General features: G+C 38.6%; 1 long non-coding RNA gene across 1 annotated transcript; it reads right to left on the reverse strand.

The window, feature by feature from the left end:
* Positions 1 to 1009: 1009 nt before the first annotated feature.
* On the reverse strand, positions 1010 to 16621 carry LOC130356538 (uncharacterized). The gene is made up of 3 exons (XR_008888916.1): positions 16466 to 16621; positions 1653 to 1771; positions 1010 to 1229 (listed from the first exon to the last, which is right to left on the reverse strand). It is a non-coding gene; the product is annotated as an uncharacterized LOC130356538 (long non-coding RNA).
* Positions 16622 to 17034: the final 413 nt, after the last annotated feature.

A 17034-nucleotide genomic window follows, 5' to 3' on the forward strand; every position in this document is an offset into this window, starting at 1 on the left:
CTCATTCTAGCTGGAAATAACAGAAAATAGAATTTCGGCTGATCTTAACCTTCTCTTAACCTCTGTAAATTGCATTCTTTTCCTCTGGGTCTCCCTAAAGAAATCTGCAAACATCAACACTCTAGAGTTGCCCCTTTCTATAACCCTCTTCTCTCTAGAGAGTCTCAGTATACTGTATCGATCTTTAGAATTTAATAATTTAATTAACAAAGTTCTCGGTGGGGAACCCGGTACTGGTTTCTTGGTAGGTATCCTATGTGCTCTCTCTACACAGAAATTTTCTGAGAAATTTTGGGAACCGAATGTCTCAGTTAACCAGAGTTTCATAAATGTAGCTGGGTCCTCTCCTTCTTCTCCCTCCTGAAGGCCAACGATACGAACATTATTTTTTTCTAGAACGATTCTCCAGATCAATCAATTTCCCTTTCAAAAACACATTATCTTCTTTTCCACACATTATCTAGATTCTTTTCCAGAGTGGGAATAGCTTTTTTTATTTGTTTTACTCTTCCCTTAATTTTATTTGCGATAAGAGATATATCTGTACTAAGTCCTCCAACTTGAGATGTAAGACCTTCAATTGCCTTGTTACATTTCTGTACTTCAGATAAAATTGAAGATAGGACCTGGTTACTGCTCTCCCCTTGTTCACTGTCCTCATTTCCCTCATCGACCAGCAGTGGGGTGAAATTTTATCCCGTCATTTGTGGTAGATTCTGTAGCTGTGTACGTGTCTTCATTGTGTCACGAAAAGGCAAAACATACATAAAGGTTGCTCACAGTTAGATGTCTCTTGTTTTTTTCCATTTTTCTCTTTTTTTTTTTTGAGGGGAAGATAAATAGTATACTCCGCCTTCACTGTCCTGAGCAGTGTACCCAGGTCATTTACTATTTCTTATACCTCCAGGATTAAGTCCGTAGTATCATTCACATGAGATCTCCATCGGGGAGAGCAGCACATCTAATCATTTTACCATAAGCTAGATAATATGCATAGAGGAGAAAAGAACAGGGAGAGTTTTCAAACACCATAACTCGGGTATAAACCTTGCTCTTCCGATATTCCCATTGCATATCCCACAAGTCCATACACCCACTCAGTATTGCTCACCTGGCTGGGAGGGGGGGGGGAAGAGGCAAAGAGGATGTTTAAGTCCTACGTATCCGTGGCGCAAATGCACATTTTTTTTCACCCCCTTGTTGTTTATTTTAATATCCCTTAGTAGGCACTGTAAAAGGAAACAACAAAAAAGGATAAAATATAATTAGCCAGTATTGATTTCTCTATTCAGTAATAACAAAGAGATGTCTCCTAAGACCCTTTATGGCACCGCTTCCAAACCGCTGTAGCCTCTCTTCTTGCGGCCTACTGCTACACTGTCCTTCTTTCCTCCTCTTCCATTTTATAAAAAATAAGTACTTTCCTGTTGGCCATGAGTTCCCCCCTTTCTCCTCAGCCTAGGGCCCACCATCAATTACTGAGTATGGGTCGGATTAGTAGAATGCTGCCCCCTCTTCTCATGAGTTAAATAACTCAGCTTCTGAACATTTGTGTTCCCGCTGGCATTTTCCGGGGGATTCCACCATCCCCCCCCCCCCCCACCACCGTGTTCGGTTTAAAAAAATATCCCACCGAGGCTTTGTGGACTTACTTTTCTGTTGACGGTCTTGTACACAGCTTTCCAGCATTTTTGCCAGTAGTCCGGCTTGCGAGCGCTCGGCGGGTCCAGGGTGCGAGGCTGATGGCTCACGTCATCCCGTCACGTGTCTCCTGTCCATTTGGCCATCAGAGTACAGATAGTTAGTTCACTTGCATTTACTAAAGTTACCAGATTATGCTCTTATTATTTTATAAAATCGTTTTTACTTTTGTCCTTGTAGAAAACATGAAGCCATCTGCAGTTTCTTAACCCCTTACGGACCAAGCCCACTTTGGCCTTAAGAACCAGTCAAATTTTATTTTTGCTTTTTTGTTTTTTCCTCCTCACCTTCTAAAATCCATAACTCTTTTATATTTCCATCCACAGACCCTTGTGAGGGCTTGTTTTTTGCAAAACCAATTGTACTTTGTAATGACATCACTCATTTTACCATAAAATGTATGGCAAACCCCAAAAATTATTATTTGTGTGAGGAAATGTAAATGAAAAATGCTATTTTGCTAAGTTTGGAGGGTTTCATTTTCGCGTTGTACACTTTATTCTGTGGGTCAGTATGATTAAAATGATCCCCATCTTTACATACTTTTCTATTGTACTGCTTTTAAAAAAAAATTTTTTAACAAAATTAGTATGTTGAAAATTGCTATTTTGACCACCTGTAACTCTCTCATTTTTTCCGTATACGGAGCTGTATGAGGGCTCATTTTTCGTGCCAAGACCTGTAGTTTTTTAGTACCACTTTTGTGTATATATGACTTTTTAGTAGCTTTTTTATAAAATTTTTGGGGAATGTGATGTGACTAAAAAGCAGCAATTTTGGACTTTTTTTTTAATGTTTACGCCTTTCACCGTACGGGATCATTAACAATATATTTTCATAGTTTGGGTATTTACGTATGCGGCGATACCAAATATGTTTATTTATAAAAAAAATTACGCTTTTTGGGGGTAACATGGGAAAAAGGGGCGACTTACATTTTTATTGGGGAAGGGGACCTTTTTATGTCCCCATAGGAGACTAATTCTAACAATCATTTGATTGCCAATACTGTTCAGTGCTATGCATAGGCATAGCACTGATCCGAATTAATTGCGGTATTCTGCTCTGGTCTGCTCAATGTCAGACCAGAGCAGAAGACCCCTGGAAAGGGGCGGGGGCTAGTGAGGGGACCTCTGTCCACCATTTTGGATAATCAGATCCCCCGGCAGTGGCGCAGGCAATCCGACCATGTAATATAACACCCTCATTGCTACAGATGACGTGATCAATGGGTCAATGGTGGACATCAGTAAGATCGTTGATGTCTGTCATTACCAGCGGGTCCCTGGCTGCTGATAGCTAACATCGAGCAGACCAGAGTAGAAGACCGCCAATAATTCTGATCAGTGCTATGCCTATGCATAGCACTGAACAGTATTGGCAATCAAATGATTGTTAGAATTAGTCCCCTACGGGGACATTAAAAGGGTAAAAAAAAAAAAAAGTCCCCTCCCCAATAAAAATGTAAACCGCTCCTTTTCCCATGTTACCCCCAAAAAGCATTAAAAAAAAAATATGTACAGGATGTAAATGTACAACCTGGTGCATTAAGTACCACCGCATGAGGACATAACATTTACATTCATTGTCCTTAAGGGGTTAAAGGGGTACTCCACCCCAGACATCTTATCCCCTATCCGTCTAGATATCATATCCCCTATCCAAAGGATTGGGGATAAGATGTCCGATCGCAGGTGATCCGGCTGCAGACACACCCTACAATCTCTGAGCCGGCAACGGCATTCTGAACATTTATGGTTTCAGGCTACCATGTTTGTGACGTTACGCTACACCACCACCATTCATGTCTATGAGAGGGAGAGTGACGGCTCGGTGATCTTGGGGGGGGGGGGGGGGGCGTCCCTGCAGCTGGACCCCCGCTATCATACATCTTAAGATTTTAATTAGAAGTAGATTAGAAGTTGGTAAGCAATTGGTGCTTGTATTATGAATACAGCCAGTGAAAAGTTGCCTAGCCACCTACTGTGTAGGGAGCTACAATACCTTTATTGGGCTGACTGCAGGTGTCTGGGAGTGCCATTGTGCAGGCCATATACATTAAATAGAAGTAGATTGATGGCTTAATCACTGTTAAATTAACAATTGTCTGCAGTCACAGCCATACACATAATAGTATTTCATATTGAGCATTACAGTTGTTCATACAAGATCAATGACAGCAGACAAAATCCAATCTTACTGAGAATATTTTGATATTCTGGTTGTTTATTTGTAAACACACCTGATGAAGAGGTTTCACTGCCCTCAATGCATATGCTGGGTTGGTGTAGTTTAGAGACTTTTCAGTAATTTTGCACCTTTTTTTGTGCCTTTTCACAAAAAGTCTCAGTTAATAAATTCATTAACACTGCATAAGACTAACCTCAACAGCTGGGCTGTACACACTTAAAAAAAAAAAAAAAAAAAATCAGAAAGGCCCAAACAATAGCCTGAGGTGCAGCGCTGCGCCAAAATAGAGACAAATCTACACACAAAAAACAGCTCTAAAGATAATGATAAATGCCCCCAAATATCACTTGGGATGTTACTTTTCTACCAGTATCTCATGGGCTGCTTTTATCATTGGAAGATAAACAGCATGAAGACTGGACTGTTATATAAGCATCTCATAGACTGTTTATATCACTTCAAGATACAGTCAAACTTCAGCAAAAGACCAGCTCTATGAGAAGACCATTCTAATATCTAGACCAGATTTTGTGTGTCAGATTGTCAGTCCACTATACGTGACATATTGTGGTCATATTCATTTAGAAGACCATTCCCCTAAAATACCACTTTTTAATGCAAATTTAAGTGGTCTTCTCAACGAGGTTTCACGGTATATAGTCTAGGATTGAAGTATAATATCAGCAAATCAAGAGCTAGATATATATAGCTATATATTCATGTTACATGCATTTAGACATCACAGACACCCCTCTCCTATAACAAATGTCATATGACATAATTTCCTGTAGTACCTGCTACGATTTGACCCTCTCCATCAATACCCGGACTGTACTGACTACTGTGATTGAATTAGTATTAACCTTATGAGGCCAAGATAACTTCCTTCAATTTCAGTAATAAGGACAGAAATAAACCCATTTTAAATTAAATCAATTCATAAGTTTACAAAGGACCGGCATGTGCCCAACACAAATATTTCCTTTAAACTTTTGATAGACAACAGCTGCTGATCTGTGGAACAGCTGCAACAGGAAAAATTACTCGTGGCAATGAAAATCCTAGAAGGTTATTTATCAAAGTCATAACAGCTCCAGATATTTATAAAGAAAAGTGTAGGTGGAGTTCAAGAATAACAGCTTTTTAGGGGGTTTCAAAGTAGTCGTAGCTAAAGAATGTGTTGAATACTGTAGCTGGATGGATTTTGGGCTCTTTTATACACAATACAAGGGTAATGGTTAATCGTTGAACATATGACAGTCCTAAATAACAGCAGAAAATAATAAATTTTATGTATTTTACAAAAGATGGTGATATATATAAAAGTGCTGGTGCTTTGTGAGATTATGGGTCACTTTTTTCTTGCATTGCCAAAGGTCTTGATAGGAGCGTTTATATGCTGCATACATCATATCGAAACTTTGGTTGCTATATTTTAGAATACATGTCATGCCTGTCATTAGGTCAGGGTCAGACTCAGAAAGAAGAGGACCTACATGCAAAAAAAGTGTAGGACTCTCTTGTCCTTATGCAAGGGCTACATAGTGGTTTTTAGTATCATGGCCAAAAATGTATCCTCAGATGCTTTAAATAACTCCATGCTATAGCACAGCAGCCAGTAATAATAAAATATATATATAATTCTTTATTGAAAAATACAAAATCTAATAAAAATGTTTTACATATATCAATGACACAACACACATATCATGAGAAGGCGAGGTAATCATAAATAAACAACAGATCTTACTCCATGGTCACAGTACACAGTACAGGGCATAATGCAAAAAATATATACAAATATAGTTAGACCATAGAACAAATATAGATAACGAAGTCCCAGCATGTATCATGCACACAAGTATATGCAGACCCCTGGTTAGATGGTGTACAACAAGACCCCCATTCACTTGCATCAGTTGCGTTTTCAAGTGATCAGAAATTGCCTTGTAGCCTCAAACTTTACTGTGTCTCTGTGAACAAGAGACTAGTAATGTTAAATTATTAGCTCAGTCCCATACATGCAGTCTTCTATACAGTAACAAGATGGCAGTTGTCAGACTTTTCTGTCCAAGCACTATGCAGCGGTGCAGGTTGCATGTATAGTACATTTACCAATGCGCCTTGTACATAAAGTAGAAGTAGAGTAAAAAGTAGAAAAGGTAACAGTAAACATATCTTGCACGTCTTGAGCAAATGTAACCGCAGCAAGACCACTCCCATGTCCAGACCAAATGTCATGTGATAGTTTTACAGAACACCATACACCATTCTTTGACAAATAACCCCCATAGGACACCACTTTCAATGCAATTTTAGGCCATCTTAAAAGGGGGCTATCCCACAATTAATATTTATTACCTATTATGGGGATAATTGATTATTGGGACTCCCATTTACCATAAAATTGTGTGTCCCCCCCCTCCCCCTTCACATATAGGGGGAGATTTATCAAAACCTGTGCAGAGGAAAACTTGCCCAGTTGCCCATAGCAACCAATCAGCTTGCTGCTTTCATTTTTATGAAGGCCTTTGAAAAATGAAAGAAATAATCTGATTGGTTGCTATGGGCAACTAGGCAAGTTTTCCTCTGCACAGGTTTTGATAAATCTCCCCCATAGAGATCATTCCCAATATGAGATTTATTCCCCTGCAGTCCATACATCCCCAGCCCGTGCACCCTGTCATCCTCCCCTTCAGATAACGCTTATCTTCTCTGTGATTTTCTTCACCTATGCAGACCTGTGTCCTGAGAATACAGAGCAGGGGGAGGGGAGGTGAGGAGCTGTGTACTCAGCTGGATGAAATGAGGGGGCGTGGCTTATTCCTCTAATGCAGACAGAGAAGAAAAAAAAAGCTGTGACATCTTGTCCACAACAGACTCAGAGCTGTGGACAACAGTAAAAGAAAACCCTCTGAACTACAGAACTTCCTGCCCAACAAACAGGTAAGAAAAACACACACATGCTGCCAAAACATATAACACATGTATATTGCAAAAAAACAAAACTTACAAAGAAGATGCCATATAGTCAAAAAAATTATCCACCGGAGTACCCCTTTAAAGCTCTTAGCCAATGAGAACTCGAGTGGGGCTATTTAAACCTGAGCTTGGCTATACTCTGTGCTGGTGATTTGTGCAATTCTGACTATATCTGCTTAATCATGCACCTTGTATTTATATTGTAATATTTCTGAGTTTTTTACCATGGTTAATAGTCCTGTTCATTGTAGATTTAAGTCTGTAGTACATTTGTCAGTTTTTAGGATTATGTATGTCCGTTCTGCTTTAGTCTTGTATCTTAGTCACACTGTGAGTCTCGTTTGTATAATTCCCATTCTGGTATCCTAGTTCCTCCATGTTGTTTGGAGTTTGGTTTTGTGGAGTCTTTCTCAGTCTAGTGTTCCGTGTCTTATATTTCTGTTTCCTTCTAGGTCAGTATCCTGATCACATGGTGGAGTGTGCCCGCTGGCTAGAAGTCTATCTGGAGTTATTGTTGCTGTCTACTCCTTTTGTGGAGTGGGGTGTCCAGTTTGTTTCTGTTCTGTGCCCCAGTGTCAACAGTGTCCTATGTTCCTGATCAGTTTGGTGTTTAGCATTAAGTTCTTCTGTTCATCCCCTGCATTTCCTGGTTTCCTGTTTTTTTTTTACTCATTCTATACCTTGTCTAGTTCATTTATTCATATTTGCCACTTATCTGGAGTCCGATTTCTGAACTGTTTGTTAGTACACTATATTCTGCTTGTTTGCTTGTATATATTCTGTCCTATTCTGTAGTTTTTCCATTATGTTTCTGGCCCCTGACCATGTACAGTATTATTGTTTTTACGCCCTTTGCACTTTAGTGCAGGTAGGGACTGACACCATGATTATCGATCCACTGTTTGGGGCAGATAGGCAAGTAGGCAGGGAGAGCATTATTAGGGACAGCTTAGGGCTCACTCTTCCTATCCCCAAGTTGGTCATGACATGCTTTCTATAAGCCTTTTTTTTATAATGCAAATGAGGCTAAAAAGTCCAAAGCCCAGGTAGGTCCAGCCCAGATTTTGCCTATGCACCCACAAGCTTCCAGTTTACTATTTGGCATTTCTATGCAGCATGATATTCTCTCCTAGACATTGTCCCAGTGTAAACTTAGACTAAATAGTCTAAGAATGTTTCAGATTTATCAAAGCGTTTTAGGCTGGTCAATGAATTGTTAGGCTGTTTAGTTAATTTTTAAGGGGGTTGTCTGGAGAAAATCTTTTTTCAATCTTGTTAAGGAAGAGTTAGTTAAAAAAGAACTGCAGTGTCCCACCTTGGCTGTGCAAATGTTTGACATGTCCCCAAGCCAAAAAGTGCCATGTAGTGGTGAACAGAGCTCTGTTAAACTGGATGAAGAAAAAGTTATTTTTATGCCTGTTTAAAAAAAACAAAAAAACAACCTTTTCTCCAGACAGCCTCATTAAAGAGTACCTCTTTATTATTTTTTAGTTTTATACCTTGATATTGCTCTGTATTTTCTGCTCAGTCAGATTCACAGACTGGGCAGTTCAGTGTGAGAGATGAGAGTGAGAGATAAGGCTGCACAATCAGCATTTCCTGATTTTGGACTTCTGCCAGGCCAGCAGGAGTCCAAAGTCTGTGCAAAAGATGGGGAAAACTTGCTATGGACAAGTAGGTAGACACCTAGTGGTAGCTTTTTTAAACAAATAAAATATAGAAAACTAAATTTTTTTGAACAAAGTACATTAGTACGATTTTTTATTTACCATAAGGAGTGCAATAGCAAAAACTCTGACAGTTTTGGTGCCATTCTAAAGCATGGGATCATACATTAAGCCATGCCCACTTTTTCTAAAGCCATACAAACTGTTTTTTGGTGCAAGTCATGTAAGAGTTCTTTTTTTTTTTCCCGCAAAATTACGACAGAATTCTGGTGTAACTGCAACAGTAATTTTCCCCATTGCTTATGGAGGAAAATACCTCAGTAATGCAGCATCTGGTTACATGCTGTATCACTAAGCATAAAGCACATTCTTTTCCTCATGAATTTACACATCTGTAAGAAAAAAAAACTCTGCGTGTTGCCATGTAAAATCAGAGGCACATGGAGGATTAGTATGGGCTCTGTATTACACATACATACACAAATGTATCATAATATGTAATAAAGATCATAAATGTATATAATAAATATCATAATATTTAATAACATAAGCCAAAACCAAAAACTAAAATTCTAATTCTTACCAATGTCCTTTTCCAAATGACCTACTGCTTAACCACTGTCAAATGACCTTGTGTGATGGAAAAACAAATGCCTGGTTATGCTATCTGAAATAAGTCAATTTTAAAGGATGAAAATTTTTTAGAATTATAACAAAAAACTTTATTACTGTAATTTTTGGTGCATGTTTTTGCTGAATAATGTACTTTTATAATGACAGATAAAGGCAATTTTAGGTATTATTAAGCTGGGAATAATTTACACAGCATCTAAAGATAAAAATATTGTTCAATGCTGGGGATGGTGAGCAACTATTAAAATAAGCCAAACTTGGCAACATAAATATTTTTTTTCCTATTTGGGCACCTGACTAGTTTCTTGGTTAAAATACTGAATAGTTTCTGAAATTACACTTGAAATATACTTGATAACTATGATTATGATAATGTTACTGAGTGTTCCAATCCCCACTGATCACTAGAATAAGCAGGAAGAAGCACACGGCTAAACATTGATATATAAAAAGCTCTTCTCTTGCAGTGAGATGGGAAGCAAATCTAGGCCGATAGAGAATTGCGCGCTTCTCCTGGCTTGTTCCAACAATCGACAGGGGTCCGACTCCAACTGATTTTGACGTGTCACTGTATCTTTCAATATAAAGTAAGGAAAAACAAAAAAACTGACACGCACCAGTAAATACAATTTACTTTTTATTATTGTTGAAAAAAATGACAAAGTGTCAAAGGGGACCACACACTAAAAACAATAAGAAATGCTCAACAATAAAAAAATGCTCAACAAGAGCACACTCCACATAAATGCCACCACGTTCAATATTACCAATATTACAAATAACTCAACAACCCTACCCTACCCTAATTCAACAAACCCTATAATGTAATAAAATATGCAGTATACAAAAAATATTTACCAAAAGTATACATACATCCACAAGCTGCAATGAAATGAACCCCAGTCACTATGAAATACCAATATACAAAACAAAACATTAAATACATACAATGATGAGGAATAAAAAACACTGCCAGGTGAGGCTGAGGGATCAGATTAAAGTATGGAGGGAGACACACTAGAAACCCTAAGTTTGGTCACCTCCCTGGCAGTTTCCTCACTGTGTCATGTGAAAATTAAAATAACACGGACACTTTAAGACTTGGCTTCATATATGTTCCTGGCGTGATGCGCTGCATAACATCCCAACAGCATGCAATAAATAATTAAATAAATAATTTACACAATAAGATAAAATAAGCAATGTAAACATTCATATTATATTTACTAGATGACTAGAATATTTCTACAGTCATCCAGTTATCAAACAGGATTCTGAGTTCCCCAAGCTATTCTTTTCTTTACCACCCTAAGGACAGAATTCTGCTTTCAAAGTAATATGACAGGTGCAGTCTGTCGCCTAATCACCTAAGTGTTTAGCTGGCAAGAAATCACTGCTCAAAAAGCTGAACCACAGCTGCAAGTGGTCATGAATATGAAATAATTGTCAACAATACCAGTGGATACAGTCATCTAGGCCAAGGTGGAAGCTGTATCACTAGTCACAAAAAAGCAAAACCTTGAGCACTCATATTTAAAGGTTTTCATAATCCTCATTCATTCCAACAGGAAATCACCACTCACATACTGCCACCTCTGCCGGGGAAATATAGACCAAGCAGAGTCCACGACAAACTCAATCCAACTGCTGTACTCACCAATCTGACTTTTGTGACACCTGACATGTTATTATTATAAAATTATTATTCTGACAAACCTTTAAAATAACACGTTATCTAATTGCAGTGTACAGTTGGAAATGTGCAGGTGATGCCCCAGGGCCTACTGGGACTTGTAGTTCATTAATGCACGCCAGTACACCAGACAAAGTTGCTCCTATGCTCAGAAACGTGTTGTGTTTGGTTCCACAATAAAAAGACTCTTGTGATACTATCACTGCCTGACTGGTGGATTGTGCTGCATAGCCAGTTTTTCTTCTCTCAACTGGACAACTGTACCATTCGGCGGAGGTGTTCTCCTTGCCGATACTGGGAAGGCTGCACCACCTATACTCTGCCTGTATAGTGGTTGTGTCTATTACACAACTAGAAAAGGTGAGCAGATCCCTTACATGGTCTCCCTTCTCCTATATTTCTCCACATATCAGACATGTTTCCCTATAAGGAGCTCTGCTTATTTTTGTCTTAGATATATATTGTAGTTCATTAAAGGGGTACTCCCCCAGAAAACATCTTATTCCCTATGCTAAGGATAGGGGATAAGATGTCTGATTACAGGGGTCCCATCACTGGGGACCCCCCACAATATCTGGGCTGGCAGCGTCCGGAACACAGAAGCTTGGAGCTTTTGTGTTTGTGACATCATGCCGAGACCCTCCATTAATGTCTATGGGAGGGGGCGTGATGGCTAGTACATGGCCGTAACACCTCCTCCCATAGACATGAATGGAGAGGGCATGACGGCTGTAGCCACCAGTCACCCATCACGGACCAGTGGACCAGTAGAATTTAAAACTTAACTTTTGATAAAGAATCATATTAAAAAAAAATCTTACACACAGGCTAATGTTACATGTATTATGTACGTATTAATAATGACACCCAGAGGAGCATTGCTTGATTGCTTGATATTTAGCGGCACTCTGACCTAGCTAGCAAGTATTTAGGATGTAAATACTTGTAAGCTATCACAAAGTATAACAAAAATATAAATTACAAATAAACGAGCCTTTACAGGTGTCAGAGGGGCAAAGAGGCCCAATTTGAGTTCCTCCTAGTGCTTCCAGGTTAAAGAGACCTGTGGTTAAATAGGTGAGATATGGTCATCTTTAGATAGCTTGGGGGGGGTGGGGGTATCACATACCTTTTTATTTTATATAATGGTTATTCCCAAAGTGATCACTCCTCCAGTAACAGATTATTTTTCCTTGGGTTTCTTCTACCAGCTATGAAGTGATGAATAAGAAAAGATGTGCAAAGTGGTGAAACAATTTTTTCAATTTATTATGACAGTAAGACGCTGTATCTGTATTCATAAAATAATGAACCTCAACTTTGAATCCCTTATCTCAGTATACAATAGCTGAAAGTGTCTCTGGCGACAATATTGTAACACAATGATGTACTGCATTTTAATTGTTGTTGGAGGCATTATTTATTTTATGCAATGCTCAAAGCAAACAGTGTTCCCCTAACCCCCCATAATTGTTTCCCAGATGATTGATGTCTAAAACAGTAGTCTTAAATTTTCTTAACATTTTTAGCATGTTAACCTCCAGAGAAAGGGGACAGAAATAATTGATAAATCCACTGCAGTCCTAAGTCATTACAATTGGTCCAACCAACCTCTTGGAACCCACTGATCTGAGAAAGAAGGAGCTGGATCAAATAAGCACTATGGCCCCTTGACTGTCCATATGACTGCAAAGGGCCAGTTTTGGCCACCCCACTGTACAGGAAAAGGAAGTTATCTCCACTCAATGGAATGGAGCTGTACTGTAATGCACACTGCACCCTGGGGGAGATTTATGAAAATGTGCAGAGGAAGAGTGGTGCAGTTGCCCATGGAAACCAGATTGCTTATTTCATTTTTCACAGGTCTCTTTAAAAATGAAAGAAGCAATCTGATTGGTTGCCATGGGCAACTATACTGCTCTTCCTCTGCACAGTTTTTGATAAATCTCCCCCACTGGGTGCACACTGGGTGGCTAAGCACTGCTTAGTAGGGTGAGGCTATGTTCACACTTCAGAATTTCCGTGTGGAATTCTGTATTGGAGCCCAGTTGAACGAACAAGATTCTTCTGCTCTGTGCATACAGAAGAATTTCTGCGCCAGATGTTCCTGACACAGAAATTCAGATCTTCGTGTTCACAGAAAGAATAAACCCATCACTATCAAATAAATAAACAAATAAACTATCACTTTAAAAGATGGGTCTACCTCTTTAATGTGTACCTTGAATAGAATAAAAATTGTAATACTGTATGGGGCAGAAAAGGCAACTATGCAGCTTTTACTAACTAAAATTTACGATAGTTCATATCGTGCTTTATCTATCTAGAAAAATTCTTGTGATGAAACTTTAATTTATATTCCATAGGAATATGGGAATAACTAGTTTTAAAAAAAACTCATCAGAATATTGGCTAAACAAAGAATAGGCCTAGTTTATCCTCATCATATGATACTATAGTGATGTAAAACTCCACAAAATTTTCTAATCAGAGTTTAAAGAAGACTTTGTCTGATAATCCCTTATTCAGGGATTACAACCATCTACAAGAAAAGTGAAGTGATCAAGTATGTGATCAGCGAGGGTTCAACCACTGGAAACTCATTGAATGGAGCAGTGGTCAACCATGCATATTACTCTGCTATTTCCATCAGTCCCATAGAGAGTGAGTAGAGCGGCAGTGAATATGCTCAACCACCATTAACAAGGGAGGTAAGGACCCCTTCTTATGATTACATATTAGGAATCTTGGAATAACCCCTTTATCTTGCACAAGGAGACCAGACACACTGAAACTTCTGTTCTGATCTGAATCTATTAAGTAATTACCATGAATCTATTAAGTAACTACACATTGGTATCCAATAACAACAGAGTCTCACATACCCTTGGAAACCTAATTGACCATTAAAGAACATCTTTAAGAGACACCATGACTTATAAATAAAAAAATATACTTAGAAAAACACTACTACTAAGGGAGGCAACACTCAAAATATCTGCTTCTGGTCACACTTGTGTTCATAACTTTTTAAAAATAAAAAAAAAGGATGAGATAAATTGCTTATGTCTGCAGAAGCAAGGTCAGGGACATTTTGAGTTAGTCTTCCAAAACTAGTTCTCATTGGCTGTATGTATATGTTGTAGGGTATAAATTTTAAGTGTGTGAACAAAGCATTAAACAATTTTTATAAAAAGCCACTGAACGCTCATGTAAGATGAACTATACTGTAATTGCATTGGTGTTTTTAAGTAAAAAAATTAAAAAAACACCACACAAAAGTATGCATGAGGGAGGCCAAAGGTCAGAAAGAAACAATTTCAGAATAGTAAACAAAAGGGGAAAGAAGATGGCCGAGAACACCTGTCCCCGAGGATCAGTCAGCTAATTAGAAGTGAATGCTAACATTTCATGCACCAACTTCAGCATAATAGGGGAGGAGTGGGGTGGCTTGAGTCTTAAATCCTCAGGCAAATGTAAGTTTTTCATGAAAATGAACACTGGACATGTGGGCCAGTATTGAAGTTACAAGCGTCTGTCCACAAGAGATGTTTATACACGAGTGCGGATCAACTGGGATTATAACAATTGCTTTTGTCTCGAGTTTCTGTGAAAGGGAACCTGTGAGCAGCATTTTGGTTATGAAACCAGCATAATGCCACTGTGGTGTAGTAAACACCTTTCTAGTCGTGCTCCTGTTGACATCACTTCTTTTACTAGGTGGGAGAAAAAGGAGATAAAAAAAAACACTCTAACAGCTCACAATAGTCATCTGGGGGTGCTATTGTAGTATCCACAAAGGAGTATATAGACTGTCAGTACTCCCTTTCCTCACTACACAAATGAATAGTAATAGAGCTGCAGGTGTCAGGATATCCTACTTCATTTGTATTTATTCCTTTCCATATGTAATATCTCCGGCAATTTTATTTTATATTGCCAGTTACATATTTTGGCTAAATTCACACATTTGCTGCAGACTTTACACAGTGACCCGAGCCGCCCTCTAAATCATCAGATCAGCGCTTATTTTCAGGAATAGGCATTATTCGACCAATAAATTCTTCTTGTAATAGATCTTTTAGATCAAACCATTCAGGTGTGAATGGTTTGTTTAATCACTAGAGGACCAATGGCATAAATGTACCTCATGGTGCCCTAGGACTTAGCACACCATGACTTACATTGATGTCATGAATAGTGTTGAGCGGCATAGGCCATATTCGAATTCGCGAATATTCGCGAATATATGGACGAATATTCGTCATATATTCGCGAATATTCGCATATTCGTTATATCCTCGTTTTATTTTCGCATATGCAAATATTCGCGTATGCGAAAATTAGCATATGTGAATATTAGCAAATACAAAATTAGTACACGCGAAAATTCGCATATGCGTAAATTAGCATATGCTAATTTTCGTATATGCGAATTTTCGCACGCCAGTCTCACACAGTAGTATTACAGCCTTCTTTACACCACACAAGCTGGAAGCAGAGAGGGATGATCACTGTGATGTGTACTGTGAAGAAAAAAAAAAAAAAAATGAAAAACGAATATTCGTAATTACGAATATATAGCGCTATATTCGCGAAATTCGCGAATTCGCGAATATGCGATATTCGCGAATAATATTCGAATTGCGAATATTCGCGAGCAACACTAGTCATGAACATAAAGCGAGCGCAGGAGCTGCACTCACTTCAACTCTAACGGCAGACATGAATGATCATGCTGATCAGCCTTATAGATGCTGTGATCAATGCCGATCACGGCATCTATAGGCAAAATGGAGGTGCAGGTGGGTTCGGGTGGGCTCATCGGACCCCTGCAAATGGCCAAAGGAGGTCTCTTACCAGTCTCCAGGATGCCGTGTGGGCAGAGCCAGGCTGAACAAGAAGATTCTCAATAGTACCGATTAGTACTGATTACATAGTACGGAACAAAATCCAGGTATTCAAAGTAATCTCTTATAAACTAATGGCCTTTCTCATATTAGCTTATGTTAATGTTCATGAGTCCAATATTAAGAGGACGCTGAAGAACAACAGGGGGTATGTCAGGAGAAAACCACTGCTCTTCAAAAAGAACATTGCTCCTCATCTTCAGTATGCTAAAGATCACCTGGGCACATATTTGGAGAAAAGTAAACTTTAGGGGCGCCACTGCATATCTTTCAATCTGTGGGACATGCAGCTATGGTAGCACAGCATCCACCTCCTTCTCATGAACAGTGCGGGTGCCAGAGGTTGGAACATGATCATCAGAAAGTGATAAACTATCAGATTAATTAATGGGAACACCCTGGGTGAAAGAGCCCACATAAAACTGCCAGGTTGTTCCCACATAGTACTGAAAGCCAATTCCTAAATAATACCACTGTATACCGCTCTGCTATTTAATGTTAGTTTTATCCTCTGGATGCCGCTAATAAGCAAAAACATCAAATAAATAGCACATATGATAGTAGATCATTTTTTTTTCATAATGCAAAGCACTTATTCAAAATACACTTTATTCACTAAGTAAATCTATTTAATTATATAGACCACCTTTATTCAGTAACATGGAAATGAATGATGCCCTGCTATTTACCTTACAGTTGATTTGATATGAAGAAAACAGGATATATGGTAATATAGAGAGATCCTGTATATTCCTCTCATACATTTTCTCTAGTTGATCATAAATCACTGTTTGTCTGGACAGAAGAATCTGCTTGGTTAGGCATGTTCATGGCAGATATCTGATTTGATAGACAGGAAGAATTAATCATCCATGGAAAATTGCTTTCTGAAACAGAATAAAATAAATATCATTATTATATTTGTTGCGGAAATGGATAGGACTGGGCCTTTTTTGTTGCATGTAATGTCAATGCTTATGGGTTCATCCTAAGAATAATGTGCTTGGAAGGCAACCAGTATGGAAGTCGTGCATCTCAAGTAAATACAGTTACAGTACAGTTAAAAAGATATTATAAGTACTTATTAGAAAGGTTCTTTAAATATAAGTTGATCTCCCTCAGTGATCAGTTATTGTTGCTATTCTGCAAACACTTTTTGTAGGCTTCCAGCCAGAGGTAGTGCTGTGTGGCTTATACATGCATATACCTTGCAAATAGGAATCGTAGCACATTTAACCGTGACTTAAGTCTTCTCGGG

Source organism: Hyla sarda, chromosome 2, assembly GCF_029499605.1.
Source record: "Hyla sarda isolate aHylSar1 chromosome 2, aHylSar1.hap1, whole genome shotgun sequence".
NCBI classification, from domain to species: Eukaryota; Metazoa; Chordata; class Amphibia; order Anura; family Hylidae; genus Hyla; species Hyla sarda.